Below are 22,754 nucleotides of genomic sequence, written 5' to 3'. Positions count from 1 at the left end.
TCCTTTTCTGCCAACTTACTGGAGAGTCCCATACCAAAAATGTCATCTCTTCATCGTCTTTTTTTCTTATTTTAGGTCCTTTAGCTTAAGACCTCATGTAGCAGATGCCAGACCAGCTAGTTGTCTGGTAAGGTAGGCTAACAGGTTTGGCATAGTGCAAGACTTCCTAATTATGATGGTTGGGTACTATAAATTATAGTCCTAGTTTATATATGCATTGTTTGTGCCATGTACACACGGTCAAATGGCTATATATCATTTACAGTTTATAACAAGGTGGGTAAGGGTCTCTCTTTTTGGACCAACAGAAGTTGGTCGAGCTCTGTGGGTGAACATTTTTCACAAAATGGCCATTCTATATCTGACCTCTCAGTTCTCATCCTCAAAGGAAACCTGCCCAACACCTTCAAAAGAGAGGTTTAAATTCACAGTTCTTCTAGACACCAAAAATCATCGACTCAGTAGAGACACTAGTTGTGTGTATCATTACAACAATCCACTAACTCTCCTTTGTCCTATAACTGCAGAGGTGTTACTTGTCCATTTTGACTCGTTTCTTGCAACATTATTAAGCATAAGGAGTTGACGCATCTGTTCCACCTTGTGTGTTTCATATCCTGGGACCAACATGGCTACCACAACACTGAAAGAATTTGTAGTTCACAGGTATCATACATGGGGTTTCTTATGGGGATACATGTTTTGAAAGGGATAAGTGTCAGCATATTGAGTTCTCACTATGCTTCACAAAGGATTTTAGAATCTGCAGCTGCTTTTCTTTTTTTTTAAAAAAGCAGAACTTTAAACCCCTCAAACTCTTGGTGTGAGATATGAGTGCTCTCACCAGCTGATGTTTGCATGTGCTGGTTTTTCTGGCAACATGGTAAGTGCTCCTTACATCTCAGTAGTTTTAAACAGATTCAGCACTGACAAAAGTGAGAGTAGTGCCATTGAAGTTGATAGAATTGCATCTGCTCTTGTAAGGGCTGAATTTTGACAGGAATCTTTTCTCAGTGGTGGTCTCCTCAATTGGATTGACTTGCATTGTTGCAGCTACAGATGAAACCAAGCCAGGAACTTGAATGAACTGACATAGGGCTTGTCTACATCACAAAGTTGCAGCGCTGGTGAGGGGGTTACAGCGCTGCAACTTAGGAGGTGTACACATCTGCAGGGCATCACCAGCGCTGCAACTCCCTGTTTGCAGCGCTGGCCGTACTCCCGTTTTGTCTCGGGTGTAGAGGATCCAGCGCTGGTGATCCAGCGCTGGTAATCAAGTGTAGACACTTACCAGCGCTTTTCTTGACCTCCGTGGAATAAGCAGGTATCCCAGCATACCTGAGGAAGCCTCTGGTAATCAAGCAGGTCTTACCCGGTTTGCTCTCGCGTTCCCCAAACCCCTGTGCAAGCAGGTCTCCTTCCCTGCGGTTTGCTCTCGCGTTCCCCGAATCCCCGAGCAAGCAGGTCTCCTTCCCTGCGGTTTGCAGGGGGGTTCGGGGAACGCGAGAGCAAACCGTGGCGAAGCTGGTCTCCTTCCCTGGTTTGCTCTCGCGTTCCCCGAACCCCCGTGCAAGCAGGTCTCCTTCCCTGCGGTTTGCAGGGGGGTTCGGGGAACGCGAGAGCAAACCACGGCGAAGCTGGTCTCCTTCCCCGGTTTGCTCTCGCGTTCCCCGAACCCCCCTTGAAGCCGCCCAACAGCGCTGCAGTGTGGCCACGTCTAACACCACTTGCAGCGCTGGTTGCTGTAAGTGTGGCCACTCTGCAGCGCTGGCCCTATACAGCTGTACTAATACAGCTGTAACAACCAGCGCTGCAAAATTGTAGATGTAGACATACCCTAAATGTTGAAGCACAGGACTTGGCATTGGGAGTTCAGGGTTCTGTTCTTAGCTTTGCTACAATCTTTCTGTGTAACTATGGAAGTCGCCTGACCCTCTGCCTCCATTTCACTACAGGAAAATCATAAAGTGTTTTGAGATCCTCTGAAGACAGTGTATTCTAGAAGTGCAAAGAAATTCTGGGCATCAAAAGAGACTGATATTTGCAACGATAAGATTGTGCCTTATTAGGTCATTAAGGGCCAGACTGTCAAATGCTCAGCACTTGGAGTTGAGGCAGGAGTTTCCAAAGCACTCTGCACGTGCTTGTCTGATGCTAATAGCCAGGTCTGCAGTGGAGCTCAGCTCCTGATGTTCTGAGCTCTTCTGAAAACCTGTCTCTGAAATGTGAAAGTACACAGTTGATAATGCTAATTCGAATAGGCTTTTTGAAAGAAAAACTCTACTACCTCATATCCCAAGATGGGCAGTTACTGGTATCAGGTTTACTGAACTGATCTTTCAGTTTTACTTGTAGATATGGCAGTTTTAGTTCTGTGGTTTTTTTTTTTTTCTTTATTGACAGCTCAGTCATAGCTTGTTTTGGCTATGCACTTCATTGAAGATTGAGTCATTCCCCTTCCTCTTTTCCCCCTCACAATCTCATTTCTTGAATCTTGAGGAGGCAATCAGATTTCAGCTTCTTTCCTAACTGAGCTAAATTGAAAGCAGCGCCAAACACTGAACCGGACTCTGTGCTGCCTTCATCCAGAACTGGATTGGCCCACACCAAGAAGTGTCCCTGGAGAGACTATAGGAAGCCAGAAGCCAGATAGCTTCGTTTAAAATATAATTAAACATAACAAAAAAGAAATTGACTTGCTCTGAAAACGATCAGCCAACTTAGTATCTAATGCAACCTATGGCAGCCTTCCAGATCTAGAGCACACACTGACTGTATTACTAGGGAAGTGTCTAATTAGAAGGCATAACAGAATTCCCTTTTAATTCCATTTTCTGTGCAGCAGATAGCTGTTTTCTCTTGCCTGTGGTGGGTATATATGGTATGGTTAGTGGTAAAGGAAAGCTCGGTGAATGTATTATATGAAAGATCACTTCTCTGTCTTGGGTTAGTGGCACTCTAGATTCTTGTCTCTAATAGCTTAGGGGATTTTTTTATGTCTTGTTTTGTTTCCTTGAATGCTTCTGGACTTTCCTCCTTCCTTTGGTCATTTCCCCTTCACAGATGTGACTTAGGTTCCTTATTTATTCCTGTTTTAGGAGACTCGGAGTAAAATGAGAAACCACCTGGCATGGAAAGGATCTAGTTTAAAACAAACAAAGTGAAGTGAGGTAAACCTCCCATAACAAGTTGCCTGTCTACCCTCATGTCCTTCCTTCCAAACAAGAGACATGGACCCTGCAGTCTAGTAAAGCGGAAGAAGAGCTGGTTTAAAAGGCAAAGGAATACTATTTTTTTTTTTTTTTTTGTGCTGATAGCATACAGTGGTGGTGTAGGACTATTGGTCCCAGAATGTTAGAGAAGGAGGGTGAGATGATTTCTTGACCTGAAGAAGAGCTCTGTGTAAGCTCTGGAGTGTCTCTCTCACTAGCAGAAGTTGGTCCAATTAAAGAGATTACCTCACTCTCCTTTTCTCTCTGCAGACATAATGGTCGGTATTGTTCCCCGAGGCTTCAATGGGAGTAATCTTGCTCTCATTCAGAAAAGCACATGCTGAGATTTTTTTTTTTTCCCCTCAAAGCAGTCTAGGAGATGTAGATGTATGATTACTCCTCAGATTATTGAGTTGTGTCTCTTAACCCTTTTAGGATTTTTTTTTTTTTAATCTCAGTTGTAATCCTGTGCCCCTAGGAATTTACAGTAGAAACATGCTCTAAAAGATGCTCTGGTATTTTAGTACAGAGGGGGCTATATTTCGTACTCAGCTGTGTTCATTAGCGAGCCCGGTGTGTTTCTGTTCTTGTCATGGTGGCATCAGTTACAGTTAGGACAGCTTTGGGGCCTTGTGATTTTGACATGACACTTTATACCTTCCTGTGTAACAGTGGGTATGGCTATGTCTACACTGGCATTTGAATCACAAAACTTTTTTCTTTCAGAGGTGTTAACACCCCTCCCCCCCCAAAAAAAGATAAAAGTTTTGCCGTGACAAGTGCTAGTGTGAACAGCACGTTGTCAGCAGAAGCGCTCTCCTGCCGTCAACGCAAATACCACTCACTGGGGATGGAAGTTTTTTGTCAGCAGGAGAGCCAAGAAATGGCACCTACGCAGTCTGACTTTTAGCTGCACGGCTGTAGCGACACAGCCATGTTGCTAAAAGCCCTATGTTTCAACTTCTAAACCATGTTAAGGAAACAAGGTTAAAATTGCTTTAATGGGGTCTGCATCTGTATGATTTTTGAAATGGCTCTTTAGATAATGCACAACAGCTCGAAATCTGCTCAGGTTGCAGTGTTGTGCATGCACCTGTTGGAAACAGTTTGGTTTATATTGGTTTAGTTGCAGTATTGAAGGCCGCTTTACAGGACTTTCAGAGAGGATGTGTATGTGTCAGTCTCCCTGAGAAATTCCACAGTACACCTGGTATTAAAGGTAATGCAAAGGGTTGGCGTGATCAGATGCCAATAGCTGAAGGTATGTATATTTGAACAATTATACATTCATACTTGCCTGTGTATTTAAATGTGCAGTCATTTAATGCTCATTTTTGAGGGGAGGGTTGGGGAGGGAAATTCCCATAGCTGATTGTCAGTATAAAAAACTGACACCAAAACGCAATTCCCAGTACCCCAAAGTTTGGTGTTTGCATCTAGCTCTGAATTCGGTTTCTGGGGCCTGTCTCTAGTGAACGTAGTCACAATAGGGAATGTCATTTAGTGGCTGGAAGAGGAGAATGGATCTCTTTCTGCCTCTGGCACTGAATCATTGTGAATCAAAGGAAGTCATGTGACCTTCATACCTAAAATTATCATTCTGAAACACTTACCTTCCTCAGTGTTAAGATTGGTGTAATAATTTGTAAAGAGATTTGACCCTGTGATGAAAGGTGCTATATAAGTGCCAAGTATTTTGTGTGTGTTGTTTAAAATTAACTGCAATTATGACTCTAGTTAAATAAATACAGTTAAATGAAATTTTAAAGCAGTCTCTGAGAATACTCATCACTGTTTCCATTATCTGTCCCGTGCGGCTCTTTGTTTCAGTGATAGGTCTTAATTATATTGATACTTCCCTGTAAAGCAGATGTGAGACCTAGGGAATGCAGCTCCCATTTGAATGCATGGGAGAATAGGGGACTTCCATAAGATTTGCCAAGATCCAAGGTCCATCTAGTCCAGGTCCTGTCTCAAAACAGCGGCCAGCAGCAGATGCATCAGAGGAAGATGTAAGAGTTTTTTACAATAGGCAGATGTGGAATAATCTCTCTCCCTACCCCCATGTTCTGTCTTATCCCGGTTTTTAATAGTTGGGATTTAAGCCAAATTCTGAAGTATGAGGTTGAATATCCCTATATTATGCTAGAGTTTTCCTTTTAAACTGTTCTCCAATGAGGTGGCCTTGTTAGCACTACAAAAGTAATTTTCCCTCTCTTGATATTCACCTCTTATCAACCGTTCTGAATAGGCCACTTCCACCTTAATTGAATTGGCCTCGTTAGCACTGACCCGCCCCACCCCCACTTGGTAAGGCAACTCCCATCTTTTCATGTGCTGTGATTGATATACATATATACTGCTTACTGTACTTTTCACACCATGCATCTGATGAAGTGGGTTTTAGCCCATGAAAGTTTATGCCCAAATAAACTTGTTAGTTTCTAAGGTGCCACAAGGACTTCTGGTTGTTTTTGCTGATGCAGACTAACATGGGTAGCACTCTAAAACCTGTCATTCAGTCACTGTTATGGTTTGCTGGCATTTCCTGTCTGGTACATCTCTCAGAGCATTGTCCTTTCATTTCCATTGCCAGATTCCTTTACCCAGGAGATATTTATAGGCCAATCCCACTCTTTTTTTTTGTTTGTTTTTTTTAAACTTGGGAGTGGCCAGCCTTGTGCACGTCTTGCTGTGGTTTAAAATTTCAAACTGCTCAGCTGAGAGTGACTTCCTTCCTCTGAACAATATCTATGCTGGGGGCGGGGGGAGAACTTGATGTAGCACCTCCAAAGAACAAGAATAGGGATCCATTCACTGTTTTTTGCCCTGGAAGGATCCACATAATGCCCAACATGGAGTAAACATTAAGAGAGCTACTTGGAAAAGTAGACTGTACAAAAGAGATCAGTCTCGCAGCCTAGGACAGTAATAAGCTAGGAACACAATAGGCAAGTATGAAAAACATGCCTTCTCTCAGTGCACTAAAAAAAAAATAAAAAATCATGATGCTTCATAGGTATCTGAGAACAAATTATGGAGTTCCTGTAATCATGTGATGTGTGCTAATATTTATTTAGCATCTTTCTGCAGAAGCCCTCAAATCCCTGTACAAAAATGGTATAAACCTCCAAAATCCCTTGTGAGGCAGGTAAGAATTCTCTCTTCCCATTTACATGTGGATAAAGTGTGGCACTGTGAGGCGGTATGGTGTAAAGCAGTGGTCCCCAACCTTTTCGTCTGGTGGGCACCAGACGAAGGACCACTGTGGTGGTGGAGCACCCGCCAAAATGCCGCCGAAATTTGGGAGCGACGCCTCTCGATGACGTCACTTGTCGATGGCAAGTGTCGTCATCAAGAGGCGTCCCCGCCAAAATGCCGCTGAAATTTGGCAGCATTTCAGTGGGTGCTCTCCTGGGGGCCAGGACGCGGGCGCCATGGCGCCCCGCGGGCACCGCGTTGGGGACCACCGGTGTAAAGCATTTGCCCATGTCCTCCAAGCAAGTCTGTGGCAGAGATAGGACTCTTGGCTTTGTCCTTCAATCTTAAAACCCTCTGCATTCCCTCTGTTTTCCACTCTGGGTGCCACTCAGCTGAACGCTGCATGGATTGTTAAAGGTTGGCTTTCTGCAGCTCAGCCTGCATCAGTTGCCCGGAGTAGTGTGTTGATCCAGGAGCAGTGACTGGATTCTCTTGGCAAATGTTGTGTAATCCAAAGATCAACCTAAATCTGTTCCTTTCTGGCTATATTGCACTGGGTTTTTGTGACACTGTTCCTCTGTATTCACACCTATCACCCTATGTGGTGATATTCTGTGTACAAGATGTGCCTTGTGAGGTGTCCATCAAACTGAGTTTTCAGATGTTGTTATCCTGGTAAAATGTGTGGCAACGTTGTATGTAAAGTTAAAAGTTTTAATTGCCAGGTGTTGTTTAGGCAATGTCTACACTGCACTTTCATCGGTAAAATCTTTGTCGGTCAAGGGTATGGAAAGAAAACCTCCCTGACCAACACAAGTTTTAGTGACGAAAAGTGCCGGTGCGAACAGCTCTCATGCCAACAAACTACCGTCCCTCGGTGGTGGTGGTTTTATTTTGTCATCAGGAGAGTTCTCTCCTGCCGACAATGAGCAGCTACACAGCTTACCTTGCAGCAGCATGGCTGTAGTGGCATGGCTGTGCCGCTGTAAGGTTCACAGTGTAGACATAGCCTAAAACATGTTCCAAGGCTGGGAAGTGACCAAAGCAGTTCCTCAAAGACAAAGGGCAAGCTGATGCCTCAGCCAGGTGTAAACAAGATCAATGGGCCATTGACTGCCAGCGAGTAGCCACTGAGAAGGAAAAGGGGCATGGGCAGACAACCTACCTTTTAGCAAAGAGTCCCGTTCACACAGACTTCCTGTCACCATGCTCCCAGCTGGAAATACTTCTCAGAAGGACTAAGTGAAAAGAAGAGGCAGTCACCAGATGTACCTCCCCACTCCTCTTCTGTCCATTGATTCACTGCACAAGAAGGAATGAAGGAAGCAGCCATTACACAGAAGTAGGGGTCCTAGCCTAAGGAGTTTAGCCAGTAAGACTATTGAGAGAAACTTTGCTTTGAATGTAACTGTGTTAAATTAGGCACTTTATTTTTCTTGTACCCATTTTTGGCTTTTCATGCCTTATTACCGATATTCACTTAAAATCTTGTTGTATTGTTTTATCTAAAGCAGTGTGTTTGGGGAAATTCCATTTGAGATAACAAGATTTGTGCTTATAATTTCTATTAATAAAATGACAGACTTTTTTATGAGCTTGTATGGTCCAGGAGAGGGTTGAAGTATGAGATGTACGTTTCTGGGCAAAGTCTGGGAGTGTGCTAGGGTCTCCCTGCAGCGTAATTCGGGCTCGTAAACTCCAAAGTGTGACTGGCAGGTTACAAGTGCACACAGATACAGCTGGGAGTGACTTAAGTGCTGGAGGCTCTTTGTGAGCAGTCCAGGAGTGGAGGCAGCAACAGCAAAGCAGTGTAAAGGGCACCTCAGGTTAGAGGGCTGGGTTGACGCAGCTACTCATTAGTTTAAATCCAAATGGTGGGCAACCTGCAGCCCACAGGCTGCACGCAGCCCATCAGGGTAATCTGTTGGCGGGCCGCGAGACAGTTAATGTAAACAAACTATCTGGAAGCATGGCTGCCCGCACCTCCCAGTCACTGTGGTTCACCGTTCCTGGCCAATAGGAGCTGCAGGAAGTGGCATCCAGCAGGTTGCCCACTACTGGTCTAAATAAAGGGTTTTCAACCTTCTTTTTTTGGTGGTTCTCTAAAAAATGTTGGATGCAGATGTGGGCCCCTTTGGAAATCCAACCTGTGGTCCACGGACCCCTGCTGTAGAAGTCATGGGTTGAAAACTGACTAACAGAATTTAATTATTAATGTTTCATGTGCTCAGCACGGTATTTGACATAGCATGAGAAAGGGTGCTAAACTGTGGGCATCTAATGACAACACATCTGGGTTTTGGCCTGTAGGTGGGGGATATTCTCATACTTTTGATCAGAAAAACGGAATGCCTTTTCTGGTATCTGAAACTTTATTTTCATAGTCACCTTTCATGGACCCCTTAAACATTGTCTTCAAACACCTGTGGTTGAAAAATGCTAGTCTAGATGTACCTTGGGTATGTCACATGCCAATATTCTGATTAATAATAATAATGGACCAGTTCTGCAGCTGGTATAAATCAGCATAGCTCCATAGACTTCAAATCTATAATGTCTGGCCCAGTGTGTCTAGAATCTGTATCAAATAATTTCAGATGTGCATTCTTTCCCATCACAAGCAGAAAAGTATTTAATGCGCTACTTAGTTTCTTCCTTTGGGGTTTTTGCCAATATTATTAGTGTCTTGTTTTGTTTTATTATTCAGTGGGCATAAATACAGATTTGTTTTGGTGCCAAAGCATTCAACATATTAATGCTCAATATCTATATTGTGGCCTAAGATCTCTTCCCATTCACTCTTTACTGGGAGGCTTCTCAGTCTGCTTTTGTTTTTGGTTTTATCTGTTTTAAAGATCCTGTTGTTTCTGCCATCTTTTCATTGTATTTTAATATACAAATGGTGTACTGTCATTTTTGAAATCTTTATGCTTTTAAATTGTAGATATTCTCTGTATTTGATTCCTGATAAATTGCATTTGCCTTTCTAAATGGTTCAGTGTGGGTAAATCACTTTTTCTCATGGGATAAGCGTAGATTAAACTTGAACAGTCTTTACAGTATTGAAAATAAAACTCTCATGCATGTAACAATCTTGGGGTTAATTAAATAACAAACCAGTGAGTGAGTAAGGAATAAAACAAACTGGAGAGCTTCTGTAGTGAGTTGCTGTATGCATCCAGAAGATGTGCTCTGAAGGCAGGGGTTGGGAACATCTCCAAATTCCTTTGTTCATAATACTGTCCTGAATGAGGGAGTCTCTCTAAATTATAATCTTCTACAAACATCTCTCTACAATACTCGACAGTGCTTGGGTTATCCTAAAGTACTATAAAGCCCACAGCTATGTGTCCATGTCCTAGCTTTTAAATGGCTTCTGTGTTTTACCATATATGTTTGTTTACCCATAGAGGCTACATGTGGGGGCACCTGCATGGAGATCATTGCAGAATCCAGGCCTTCCTTAACTCCCTCCACTGTTTTATGTGTATCTTGGGAGTAGTGCTTTCTCAATGTGTACATGAGGGGAGGTACTTTTGTACTGTGATAAGCAGACAGATATCAACTGACAGGCCCAGGAATGTAGTTCAATATCTGGTTGTGGTCTCTGGTGCTTGTGTGGTAGCATTAATGGAGATGGCTTAATATAATGGGAGTACTGTCACTTGAGGGGCGGGGGGAGACTTTTTCAAAGGCACAAATGCAGGTTTGGGTGTCCAGTTCATGACTTTGAAATTGATGTATCCTAATACTCCAACTAGAATGGTCCTGGTGACATTAATACTCCCTTCTGCATGTGCACTGGCTATGCCAGGAGGCTCTTTATTTTTTGTCTGGGTTCTCAGAGCTTAAAATACAGACTCTTCTTTGCTTAGGAGAAATCTGATGGCTCTGGTTGCACCCTGAGAATGCTGAGCATGCATCCTCTGAAGTCATGGTCACTTGCAAATCTTGGCCAGAAATTTCATCTAATCTCTAGTGCATCTAGCTTGTGTGGTTTTTTGTTACTTGTCATTTCTTAAACCACCCTCTACTCATTCTTGGCACAGGCATCTTCCCTGGTGCTGTGGCATTTCATTGATGGTCCATTGAAATAGCAGTAGGAGGTTGTGATCCACCTGTTCTTTAAAGCAAGCAGATCCACAGGCTTGATGTGCCTGCCTGGGATGTAAAGTAGCTTATGAAAGTAGCTGACCCAGAAAATGGACCTTGGTGTCCATCAGATCTCATGATGGAGAGTGTACATTATGGAAAAAAAACTCCGTTCCTGCCCATGAAGCACTTGCAAATCCCTATAGTGGGAATCTTGCACAGTCGTTGGCCCACACTAGTCTTAAGTTACCAGTCTAGTACACAAAGTAATAAGTAGCTATTGTATTCCCTTCACTGCGACCATATTTACTTTTCACAGTGATTCTTGAGCTGCTCACTGGGCCTTTAACGTGTGTGTGTGGTGTGTGCGCGAGTGCAAAGAGCATAATTGAAGATCTGATCCTGAGAGGTGCCAGATCACTTCAACTGAAGTTAAATGCAGGGGAAGAAGTGGTGGTGGTCATCATGTTAAAATATATCTCACAGTAAGAGTATGTTTTATCGTTCTCACCTGATCCTTTCTCTGCTATGAGGTGAATGGACTTCAGCTCTCTGGCAAGTGCAGATTTCAATAGGGGAACATCCTGCAGCTTTTCCTGGAAGACATTTGCCTTCTCAGAGTTTGAGCCTCAGGCCTTGGCTACACTGGCGCTTTACAGCGCTGCAACTTTCTCACTCAGGGGTGTGAAAAAAACACCCCACTGAGGGCTGCAAGATACAGCGCTGTGAAGCGCCAGTGTAAACAGAGCTGGGAGCGCGGCTCCCAGCGCTGCAAGCTAATCCCCATGAGGAGGTGGAGTACATGCAGCGGTGGGAGAGCTCTGCGCTGCAACTACAGTCACGCTTCAAAGCACTTCTGCCAGGGCTGTCCTTAGGATTTATGGGGCCCTACGCAGTATTATTAAACTGGTGCCCCTATGCCGGACAGCAGCCCAAGCTCACAGCCTGGTGGGGGAGGGGGAGGAGGGACTTGACAGCAAAGGATAATGAGATGCCCAGCCTGCCTCATGGCGGCGGAGAGTGACAGTTCCCCGCAGAGACTTCCATGCACTCTCCCTCATGCAGAATGGACATGAAGAAAGTACCTAATTAAAAGCACTAAAATTTGGGAATAAAAAATGTCAGTCACAGGTTTTTTGATATGCCCTGAAGTTTGTCAGAGATTTATTTGCAAAAACTTCATAGTAAGGGTGAGTCAGCTGTCCTGCTGAATACAACATTACATATAATGGAATACATGATGCAGCTCTTCTCTGTTTTACATTTTCTTCATCAGTATTTCTAAATTGAATTTATATTTTAAATGAACTCAAATCTTAAGCCAGCATTCCAGATTACTACATATTTAACTCACTGAAACAAAGACATTCTTTTAAATTAATCAGAGAGGTTTAGTGTGTTCATAACAATGTTCATTGCTTTTAGAAAAAGGGAACAGTAATTTACTTTGTGTGATCTCCGTAATAAGAGACATGGTTATGAAATTTCACCAACTTTAAAAAAATATGTTTCCAAAAATTTTAGGTATAACAAGGATTTTGTCTTACTAAGGTACTGATTTTGCTGGAGGGTTCTTTTAAAACTAGTTTGTCGGATAGTCAGAAGTAAAGAAAGGGAACTCTTTGTCCAGCTATCTGGAAGGGAAGGACTGTTGTCCCTTTAAGGGCTCTCTTCAGTGGGGAAGTGGGGGAGAGGTGGTGAAGGGATGGACAGAAAGGACAGGAAGACTTGGAAGCACTTTTTTTTTTAACTATAATTAAAATGTGTATTTTAGATAAGGGAGGTCTTTTGAAGGATTTATTTTAAAAACTATGTCTGAAGATCCACACATTTAAGGCTAAAGATGATTGTGCATCTAAAACTCTATGCAAGCATTTTTTAGAAATGTGATTTTATAATCTTTTATAAGCTCACTAATGAAATATTTTTAAAGCAAATTTTAAACTAAGGTCCTGTAGACTGACATGTTCTGTGTAAATATTACATTAATGCACAACTGTTTTTGTCAGTAAAGTCAGAAACTGACAGTATAAAAATTTATTTGGGCATAAGCTTTCGTGGACATCTGATGAAATGGGTTCTAGTCCACAAAAGCTTATGCCCAAATAATTTGTTAGTCTTTGAGGTGACACAAGGACTCGTCCTTGTTTTTGCTGATACAGACTAACAGGACTACCACTCTGAAACCTGTCAGTATATACCTTGGAGTTGGCAAATGCCTGTTAAATGGCTTTTTTACCCCTTGAATGTCTTTTTAACAGTTTCAATGTTGTGCTAATAGGTCTGGCAGGCTGGAGGTTTTTTCACTTTTAACTACTAGATTCCCTCCCAAGGAAGACTCACCAGGCTAGAGCAGCCATCTGTGGGAGCCTGCAGGAAGGGTCAGAACAGGGATAGGAAAACAAGAGGGTGGACACTAAGACCCAGTGGTGCCCCAAATTTTCAGGTGCCCTACGCAGCTGCCTATGTTGCCTATGCCTAAGGACAGCCCTGACTCCTGGGGCAGCGCTTTGAAGTTTCAAGTGTAGCCAAGCCCTCAGGGTGGGGAATTCACTACCTCATTTCAAGTGTGATCTCAAGGGCCCTGTTAATTGCTTGTCCTCAGAAGAAATGTCGCTGGACAACTTCTGCATTTTGTTGGCCTATGCAACCCATGTCAACTGGGTAAATCTAGGATGGGTCACTGAAACAGTCAGTTAACAGCAACCCTTCAGCAAGGTGAACATGTCCAGTCCAGGTCCTATCAATGGTCTGTGGCTGTTGCTGTCTGACTAGCTATTCCAGAATGATGATGGGGAATCTGCTTAGCCTAACTGCCCAGAGTCATCCATAATAACTCTTGTAATTTTGCATGCAGCTTGAGTCTCAGCTAGGGTGACCAGACAGCAAACGTGAAAAATCGGGACAGGGATGGGGGATGGGAGGTAATAGGAGCCTATATAAGAAAAAGACCCAAAAATTGAGACTGTCCCTATAAAATTGGGACATCTGGTCACCCTAGTCTCAGCTGGTTTGAGCCTTAATGGTAGACGTCCCCACAGGACACTTGAAGTGCCCTATCTCCCAGGGGTATGTGTCTGGGCATAATTGAATGAGTAACTTTCATCTTCACAGCTTATGGACCAAGTCTCTCTAATGAGCAGAACTGGGACGTTACCTTCAAACCCCCACCCCCAGGAATCTATCTATGACATATCCACATACCCCCAACCATATACTTGGATTGCATGAAACAGGCCAAAGAACACAGTAAACTCTTTTTTAAAAAAATTTTCTTTAATAATTGGATCACAGCTGATTTGTGGTCACATAGTAAGAGACAATCCCTGCCTGTAGAGCTTGCAATTGAAACAGAATAGACAAAAGGTGGGAGGGAAAACAGATGCACGGAGAAGTGAAGTTTGTGTCCTTGAGTAAGTCGCATTCCTATAACTTCTGTCTTAACAACCAAGAAAGCTTAATACAAATGAACAAACAGTCCTAGTAGGAGTAGCAACTTTCAGGTATAGTCTAGCGCCATCTAGGTGTAACTCATCTGAAACACCTGTTCTGCAGCTCCACCCATTTTTCAGGTGCTATCACAATCCAGGTAGAGGAACAAAACTGGCCACCCCTAAAACTTTTGGTGCAGGACATAAGAGAAATGGACATAAGAGAAATGAACTGTTTGTACAGTCCTTGCCCCTTCAAACGGCTTACTGCAGCCTTAGTCTCCATTTTAAGTATCTGAAATAAGGATTTTCAATTTAGCTTGCATAAGTGCTGTAATATGTTACATTCCAATTACTTATTAAAACCATGCTTAGAGGCCTGCTTGTAATAGGTCTCATTACCCAGAGTTTAGTCTCTCTGTAAATATGCTTTTAGAAATTGGCTGGTAACGTAAAACATTTCTTCTATTAAGTTGAAATAAAGTTTGTAGTCTGAGACATTGAGGTGTGTTAAGTGTAGTGTTTGTGTGGCCAGTGAGAGCAGCAATCGGCCGAATCTGTGGACGTGGCAGGTAAGCAAACTGACCCGGCCTGCCGGGGGCTTACCCTCGCAGGCCAAAGGTTGCAGCTCCCTGTGGATTCTAGGGCATTTCTGAGGGCTTGGCTACATTGGAGAGTTGCAGTGCTGGTGGTGGGTTTACAGCGCTGCAACTTACCGTTCACACTTGCAAGGCACATACAGCGCTGCATCTCCCTGGCTGCAGTGCTGGTTATACTCCTGCTCTGCCTGGGGTATAAGGATTGCAGCGCTGGTGATGCAGCGCTGCTCCGCAAGTGTGGCCACCAAAAGCGCTGTAATTGGCCTCCGAGGTATTCGGAGGTATCCCAGAATGCATGTTCAGCCACTCTGCTGTTTTGTTGTAAACTCCGGGCTCCCGGAACTGCTTATCTAAAAAACAGACACAGCTCGTTTGCTCGAGCAGAGGCAGGCAGGGGGATATATTTAGAATGTTCACAGTTTGCTTGAGGAGAGAAGCAGCACGGCGAGGGGGGAAGGGGGGGTCCGTTTTGGAGCAGCTGCTTATCTGGTCTGAAGGCTATTTGCATTTAGTGAATAAGAGAGGGGTGGGGGAAGGGATCGAAACTTTTAAAATGATTGAAGGTAGGTGCTGTGTATCTTCCAGTCCTTAGAACTTGCAAGGCAGGGAGCTGACACAGTGTCAGCTCCAAAAATCCACTCTGTCTCTCCCACACTCCCTGTCACATTCCACCCCACCCCTCTCTTTTGAAAAGCACGTTGCAGCCACTTGAACGCTGGGATAGCTGCCCATAATGCACCACTCCCAACAGCGCTGCAAATGTGGCCACACTGCAGCGCTGGTAGCTGTCAGGGTGGCCACACTGCAGCGCTTTCCCTACACCGCTGTACAAAGACAGCTGTAACTCCTAGCGCTGTACAGCTATAAGTGTAGCCATACCCTGAGATAGTGACAGTAACCACTTGCAGCCAGCTTACAGTATGTGAGTGAAGGTGCTACCAAGGTGGTAGTGGACTGTTTGCCATACTGGTGTTAAATCAGAATGCTGAGGAACTGAGACCAAGAGATGGCCCTGAGGGAAAGTGGTGAGAAAGCAGGAGTAGTGCAGTGTTTTTTGTTTTCCACTCTGCCAAAATTCCACTAACTCTGAAGGAAAAAGCAAATAGAGAAATTGCTGTCTGTGGAAGTGTCTAGCTCCCCTTTCACATTTTTATGAGCTGTCACTGGGCTGTTGTGTCTCTCTCTCTCTCTCCCCCCCCATATTTTAAGAGTTCTTCCAGTGGAAGCCAGAGTTACTATGGCAATCCAATGAGTTTTCTCCCTCCTGCTTCCTTCCTTTTGGAACCACAAGTGGCCAGATTCCTCAACTGTGTTTAATATATTTTGGTGGTTATGAAGGATGTTTTTCAGGGAAATGATGATACATAATTCTATCTTTATAAATATATATATATATATATATAAAGAGAACACTTTAAATACTTCCCTGTCGGTTCTTCAAAGCTCTTGGAGACAACTTGCTCCTGGACTCCTCCCAAATGTGATCTCGATTGCTGGTTCATAACCGTGGTGAGATGGGTAAAGGCAGGGACTGAGCCAGCCAAAAGAGGCACAGAAATTCAACAGGCCAGTCAAAGTGAGCAAAGAATCTTCTTTGGGCTGTTTGCCTCCTAGGGGCTGCACGTAGGTTCCTGCTTTAGGAGTGGCACTGATTAATTATGGGCCCTTCTCTTTTTTCCAAGTGAATAAACAAATGTGGATTTTATTATCATCCTAGACAACTAATGAGAAACTCCAGACTGGATTCTGGTTTCCATTTAAAAAAAAAGCTCCTAGCTACCTTACTTGGAGCTAAATTGGAACCCTAACTGATTTCCCCTCTCCCCTCCCCCCCCAATCACTTTTTCCATAGCAAGTAGTAGGAGAGTGTTGGCCTGCCTGAAGCAAGTTCTGAGAGGTACTTGGATACAACGTTTTTCCCTATCCATAATAAGCACTGAAAGCTCAGCTAAACTGGAAGAAGAATAGGAAATGGACTTGGGCAAAATATCTAGACACTGGGCTAAATTTTCAGAGGACTTACTTCCATGCTTGCATAGTTACTTTAATTGTATCCACAGATTAAGTGATTTGTGTATATGTGGTGTGATGGGGCAAGGCCAGATGGCTACAGTAAAGTACTGAGAAACAGGTATGTTAGCCCCAGGCTAAACAAATCCCTAGTACCCTAGTAACCAATTGGCACACGCCTTCCTCTGCCGCTTCCGAGGGCTCCGATATGACTGGCAGCTCTTTTACCTCCATCCGAGAGGTCTTCTGCGAGACCTCTCCGGGCTGCCGGTCTTCTACCAAGACCTCCTCCGGACCTGGAAGCTCTTTTCAACGACCAGGTCCGTGGCGGCCACCGTGGGGGTTGACCTCCTCGCGGAGCCCCTGCTACACAATCCCCAGCTTCGTGTGCAGGTGGCGGAGTCCCCCACGGTGTGCCAGAGGCTGGTCTCGGCGGGAGTCACCAGGGTCGGAGACCTCCTGGACTACGACCGGGGAGACTGGCTCGATCCCCTGACGCTCGCTCAGCGCATGGGGCTCTCCAGACCTCGTACTCCCCAGCGCGTACTTCAGGAGGTGAAGGCCGCTTTACTGCCTGCTGCTCGGGCTTACCTCGACCGGGTCCTGCAAGAGGGCACGCCCCGCCCATCCTCCACCCCAGGCCCCATGGACATTTTTATCGGGCCCCTGCCCCGTGGACCCAGTCAGCCCCCTCACCCTTTCACTGCCAGCTGGCTGCATGATCTGCAGCCGGTTTTGTTCCAGACCGTGCCACGGAAACATCTGTACTCGCTCGTGCTCCATACCCTTCACTACCTCACCCTCGCGTCCCGCCCCGATACCAAATGGCGGGACCTCCTGCCGCCTCTTGAGGGTGAGGAGCCCCGGTGGGCCAGCTTGTACTCTGCCCTGGTCCCGAGGCCCGCTGGGGATATTGGTTGGCGGCTCCTTCACAGAGCCGTGAGCACGGGCGTGTACTTGGCGCAGTTCACGTCTGACCCAAGCACCTGCCCTTTCTGTGGTGAGAAGGAGACCTTGGCGCACGTTTATTTGGAGTGCGCCAGGTTGCAGCCCCTGTTCCAGCTCCTCCTGAATATTTTCCTGCATTTTTGGTTGCACTTTTCCCCTCACCTTTTTATCTACATGCTCCCCAACCGTGGCCCCACGAAGTCGCGGGATCTCCTTCTCAACCTCCTCTTGGCCCTGGCCAAACTGGCCATCTACAACACCAGGGAGAGGAGGTTGGCCGACGGGGTTTCCTGTGACTGTAGGGCCTATTTTCGTTCCTCTGTCTGCTCACGCATCCGGGCAGAGTTCCTCTGGGCGGCGTCCACTGGCTCCCTTGACGCCTTCGAGGAGCAGTGGGCGTTGTCCGGGGTTCTCTGCTCGGTGTCCCCATCAGGTTCCCTTCGTTTAGCCCTATGACCTCACTCCCGATCCTGTTTTTTTCATTAGTTGTCCCCCGTAATTACTTGGTGTCCCAGACCTGTGGGTCCTCCCACCCCCGCTGGATGCCAATAGGACCCTAGTAACCAAATGGCAGTTGCTCCAGGTTAATCAAGGCACCTGGGGCAATTAAGATCTTTCTAGAAGGCAGTAGAGATAGCTACTTTAATTAGAACACCTGCAGCCAATCAAGGCAGGCTAATCAGGGCACCTGGCTTTAAAAAGGAGCTCACTCCAGTCAGGCAGGGAGGGAGCCAGAGGAGAAGGAGCATGTCTGAGGAGCTGGGAGCAAGAAGGCAAGGAGCTGAGAGTGATGAGAGAGTGTACTGCTGGAGGATTGAGGAGGACAAGTGTTATCAGACACCAGGAGGAAGGTCCTGTGGTGAGGATAAAGAAGGTGTTTGGAGGAGGCTATGGGGAAGTAGCCCAGGGAATTGTAGCTGTCATGCAGCTGGTACAGGAGGCACTATAGACAGCTGTGATCCACAGGGCCCTGCGCTGGAACTTGGAGTAGAGGGCGGGCCCGGGTTCCCCCCCAAACCTCCCAACTCCTGATCAGACACAGGAGGAGCTGACCCAGACTGTGGGTTCCACAAGAGGGGAAGATCACTGAGGTGAACAAATCTGCCAATAAGCGCAGGACCCACTAAGGTAGAGGAGGAACTTTGTCATAGTGGACAAAGGCTCCTAACTAGCAATTTCCATGTGCAGTCATGCCATTTGCATTCATAATGGTGTTTGCCATTGCACACCTATGGCTCTGTGCACTTTATTGCACATTCAAGCTGACTCCAATCTCATTGAAAACTAGGGTCTGTGTTCTTATATGTAACTAAAACTATTTTGTTCTTTTGGGGGGGGGGGGGGTTAAATCTTGCCCTGTTGTAAGAAGGAGGCATTCTGCTAAAACTGGCCAAAATATTCCAGCTAAAATAATAAATTCTGCAGTTGTTAAAGGAGCTGGGGAGAAGCAATTATTAAGGGATCAGGCAGAGATGAGAATTGCAGAGGCAGCAGGGACCATTGACGCTACTGGGAATGCTGGTACCAGTAAGCGGACAAGTCAAGCTTTCTCTAGTCTAGAGTCTGTGCTATACACTCTCCCTATATGTTAGAGTCTAAGAATAAGTGACTAGTTCCATAAGAACCATAATGGCTGAGCTTTTCAAAACAACTCAGTGTTGATCTAACTTTCCCATTGGAGTTCTACCATTCACTTCTGTTGATTTCAGTGGGAGCCGAATTAGGCCAATGCTGAATACCTTGGAAAAATCCCAGCTGACATTGCTTATGCAGCGGTCCCAAGCATTAGACTCTGCCTGCAAATGTATAACTAAAAGACTTCCTTTTTATGGGACTGTCATACAACCTGTTGTCAATCCCTCATGTACTTATAACTAATTTAGGGATCCTGTCAAAAATCAGCCCTCTTTTTAAGAGTTATTGTCTTAAAAAACATGTCATCCTCCTTTCACATGTATCCTTTAAAATGAGTTGGTACAAAGGCTAGGACCTTTAAAATAAAATGGAGTTTGAGTAGGCCCCACCAGTGAGTTCTAAAAGTGCCTTGGAAATCTCCCTTTAAATATAGTAGATTTTCTTACTTCAGAAACTAACATGTTATTTAAATAAGACGAGTATTGGGTCAGAGAAAAGTCCTGCTAGGAAAGATTTAGCTTGAATAAGTCATTCCCAAAAAGAGAGATTTAAAAAGGAGTCATTCAAGTAATCCCCTAGTTTTGGTGTATTAGCATTTCAATCTTAGCCACCTTCTTTTTAAGGGAGCACATGGTGGTGGTGGTGTTGTGTTCCTCTTACCCCCAGTAATACTCTTACCCAAGAAGGCTGGGTGTTTTGTTCAGAGAGTTGTGGGTGCTATCATGGCATCAGGACTGGCACATCTTCCCTGTTAGCACAAAGTGACTACAAATGATGCCTCAGTTCTAATCCAATCACGTGCCTGTTTATTTAATGGAAGCATGTGTTTATATTACACCTTTAAATTCAATACAGGGAGTCTAGCTTCGCAATCCACTACTGGGATCAACTTTAATGCAGAGAATTTCATAGTTCATCCTCAGAGACCAAACAGAAACCCTTGGTAAGAGTGTGACAGGACTGAGTGCATTATTGTCTGTACAGGAAAGTAACTCCTCCTGTTGACTGCTAATAAAGATTTCATATCTGGAACACGTGTGCGCGCACGTATATGCATACTCTTGTTCCTCTACTCTGCTTCAGTATAGTAGGCATTTTTAGGTAGGGCAGTCCTTTCTGCCTAATCAGCTAATTGTGCTATTCCAGGGATGGTGTCCCTATCTAGCCTCTGTTTACCAGAAGCTGGGAATGGGCGACAGGGGATGGAGAATTTGATGACTACCTGTTCTGTTCATTCCCTCTGGGGCAGCTGGCATTGGTTGGAAGACTGGATATTGGGCTAGATGGACCTTTGGTCTGACCCACTATGGTCATTCTTGTGTTCCTCATAGTATATGCACTTGTGGTGGTATCCATAGAAGCACTATAGTTTTAATGGCTTAAAAAGAGAAGATCCCTCAGATTAGTTTCCTAGAGCTATATTTAGGCACCTAAATAAATGGCCTGATCTTCAGTAGTGCTGAGCATCCAGCAACTCCAATTGAGTTCAAACCCTCAAGTTAAGTACAAGAAATGCCTGTCAGAGAAAAAACTTGATTGTGTTTGTCCAAACTTACTATTGTGATCTCCTGAATAAACGAGTAGTACAGATTTAATAAATTATCGGGGAGCTGTGCATACTGCACTTCCATGCAAAGTGGCTTCATCTTCCTATAAGATTTTCTTCAATGAAGGTCAGCATTGGACTGTCATTCCATGTCTTGCCCTGTCCAATCAGTTACCACTAATTTTTTTAAATAATTTTTTTAAACTGTCACTTATCGGAGCTAATTGTAAGGGGGAGGAGGGAAGACTTTGTGTGTGCGTGCACACACACACAACGTTGTCCTTATGAATGACTTGAACTTGACCAACAAATGCTAGATGGCAGTTATAGCTGATGCACATCCAGATCTGTAGACTGTGTCCCACTCTCCGAAATTCTCAAGGAACATTGATGCTGAGTCATGTTTTGATGCTACTACAAATGAGATTGGAACAGTTTCTGAATAAGCAGGGAGGTGGCCCAAGTTGCTGTCAGCCAAGCGCCATATTTGTTAGAGATCTGAGCTAAGAAATGTTTTGTTTCTGATACTTGTGCAATTCTATTTATACTTCCTCTATGAATTACATCCATCAATGGGTTATTAGTCCTCGGGTTGCCTGCTGATCAAGATGATCTTCATATATGTGTTGAGGCAACCGCCATCTCTGTGGAGAAATAGACATGCCACAAGGGAGTGGGAAGGTGAAGAGTAAACAGGACTCTGGCTATCCGTGATGGAGATCAGCTATCTGAAAGATCTCTTGAAGAAAGCAATATCTGCTGTTTAGTCTGGCTACAGTTAAATCAATGCACAGAAAAAGCCTGGGGAGTGGGGGGAATGTTCATAAGTGCCTAAGTCACTTAGGTACTCTTCAAAATGTTTCCTTAAATGCCTAGCGGGGGTGACGGGTAATATGCTTTTTGCCAAGTTCATATGGATCTTCTGATAACATGTGCTACACGTGTGCTGGATGTTTGAGTTTTTGTTCTCACCTTGCATCAATATGTACTGGTTAAGCATGCTTCTACAAGGCTGATTGTCATCAAAGCTTTTTCGTATGGCCCGTGGTTTTTGGAAGTACTAGAAAACTTGCTATGCTGTGTCTGGTCAAATTCTAGATGCAGTAAAACTATATAGATGCAACCATGCATTGGGAGTAGGAAAAGAATGCAGATCTGAGGGAGAAATTGACAAACCTTAAAAACTGTTTTCTCATCCCTTCCTATCACAACAGGTACACAACCAAAGGTGAAGTGTGAAAGCATAGCACATCCCAGTGTAGGATAACTTCAGTATAAGCACACTGTTTAAACATAGTTAATCCTGGGACTAAAGATATCTAAAACAAATCAGAAGAAATTGGTTCTGTCCGTACATCATAGATGAGCAATACCATGTGTCTTCAGACTTACTACCTCCACTTCCAGTGGGACTAAACTTAAATTGTACCTCTATCTAAAAGCTACCCTTAAAGCTACCCTCCTAAAAAATAATCTTGTAACAGCAGCCACTGCACATTAGCAATATTTTACCCTAGAATAATCTGCCTTGTGCTAATAGGACAGTGGAAAGCACTGTGAAGTCTTCAGGATGAAAGATGCTGTATAAAATGTAAATGAAAGGTCAAAACAATTACACCGTCGATGGTGCACACATGTCTGGTCTGGTCAACTTTATCGAGAAGGAGATTGGTGCGTTTTCCTGTATAAAAATACAGAAATGTAAGGAGCTAAAATATTCAGAGGTTGGAAAAACTAGGTCTGTCTTTTTTTTTTTTTTTTAATACAAAAAAAGAGGCATACAACATTCTGAAGAGACTCGAGAGGATTGTATGGGGCCAAACCCATAGGATGCACCTCTAACTTAGAGGCTTGGTGCTGATTGGCATTTCCTCTACCCAATGGCTAACCTCCAGGATAAATGTAAGGACAGCACTGGGAACAAGTAATCAGAGGCAGGATGCTTCAGCTGCACTGAGTCGGAGTTAGCGAGGCAGAGAGTGAAGGAACAGGAGCTGGTGGTGTAACAAGACTCCCGAATCTTCCTATCAAGAGCGGATGGCTCAGGACTGCTGGGGAAACGTGCTGTGCAGTGCACTCT

General features: G+C 44.5%; 1 protein-coding gene across 1 annotated transcript in view; it reads left to right on the top strand.

Moving 5' to 3' along the window:
- CD81 (CD81 molecule) overlaps nucleotides 1–22,754 on the top strand; it is a 71,806-nt gene that overhangs the window by 5,883 nt on the left and 43,169 nt on the right. The gene's annotated exons all lie outside the window — the stretch shown is intronic.

Source organism: Gopherus evgoodei, chromosome 4 (genome assembly GCF_007399415.2).
Source record: "Gopherus evgoodei ecotype Sinaloan lineage chromosome 4, rGopEvg1_v1.p, whole genome shotgun sequence".
Lineage (NCBI taxonomy): Eukaryota > Metazoa > Chordata > Testudines > Testudinidae > Gopherus > Gopherus evgoodei.
Note: the sequence above shows the minus strand (reverse complement) of the source record. Positions and strands in the feature narration are given on the sequence as shown.